This window comes from Dipodomys spectabilis, unplaced genomic scaffold (genome assembly GCF_019054845.1).
Source record: "Dipodomys spectabilis isolate Male_0828 unplaced genomic scaffold, ASM1905484v1 ptg000505l, whole genome shotgun sequence".
NCBI lineage: Eukaryota > Metazoa > Chordata > Mammalia > Rodentia > Heteromyidae > Dipodomys > Dipodomys spectabilis.
The window spans coordinates 1,738,168-1,739,568 of NW_024871182.1; positions in this window are offsets into that span (position 1 = coordinate 1,738,168).

The window sequence follows — 1,401 nt, forward strand, 5'->3', positions numbered from 1 at the left end:
GAGCTTAATCAAGCAAAATGGACTTTAGGAAGAGGAATGTCCAAGGAGGAGAAAGATAGAAAATGACAAGTTACATAATCACATTAACCACCTGGAAAATGTAAATGACAGGTTAAGTAATCACATTAACCACATGGAAAATGTGTTCATAGCTCTGGAGAAATATGCAAAGGACCTCTGAATTCCATTAAGAAATTATGTCTATGAAAAAGGAGCTGGGGGGCTGGGAAGGTGGCTCACTGGTAGAGTGCTTGCCTTGCTGCATGAGGCCCTGGGTTTGATTCCTCAGCACCACATAAGCAAAAAGAAAAAAGCCAGAAGTGGCACTGTGGCTCAAGTGGTAGAGAGCTAGCCTTGAGCTGAAGAGCTGAGGGACAGTGTCCAGGCCAGAGTTCAGGCCCCATGACCGGACCCAAAATAAAAAGAAAAAAAAAAGAAAAAGGAGCTGGACCTGATATAAGAATATATTAGACTGAAGTACATGTCGATTATAAGCATTGAAATGTGTCACCAGAAATTCAAAGCAACAGAGAAAGAAGGAAAGAGTAGTTAGCAGAAAAGACGGGGAAGTGCTGTGTAATATAAGATGAGGCCAGGAAAAGAGAACAGGAAAATATAAGGCTCAAGAAAGAGATTGTTTCTCTTCAAAAAGAGTTAAAGGACTTGCTTTGATAGAGAATGCCATGGAAAGGGAAAGAATATTAGGAAGAAAAACAGAAGTGCTAAACAAAGAGTTGAACGATCTGTCACAAAAATACACTGAAGTGGAAAACTAGAAAGAGAAACTACTAGAGTAAAAGCCCCAAAAGACTGCTGAGATCTTCATCATAAATGTAATGTAGAAGCATCTTGTCCCAGTGGAACAAGTGGAGGTGGGAAAAAATACTTCTCAATAGCACCTTTGTGAACTTAAGGGGGGAGCTGAAGAGCAAGCAAAGGTGTTGTGAGAAGGAGCAGCAGTTGGCCAGTCAAGGGAACTCTCCTGTGACCCTGCCAAAACACTTTCAGATTAAGGGGCACATTGAGAAGGAGAGTGGGGTCATGAAAGCAAGTTTGAGATAAAAGGAGGAGAATAAAATGGAAGAAGTCTTCAAGGTTCTGAGTACTATACAGGAGTTAAAGAAACTAGAGACCCTAAGATACAGGGAAATATCTGAGCTGATCAGGTAGCTTGGGAGACCAGTCTAAAACCAGTTGGTTCTCTAGAGCTACTAGTCATCAATATTAAAGGAAGAAGCAAAAACAGTGGTACTAAGTGTGCAAATGTTGACACTGAACTTGTGAAAAATGCATACAGGCTCAAGCTTTCTTTCAGTTTACATGTAGATATTTGCAACCTGGTAAATTGCCCGAGGACACTGCCTAAAACTGTTCTGAAAACCAGTGGAGCCTCAGCCTGAC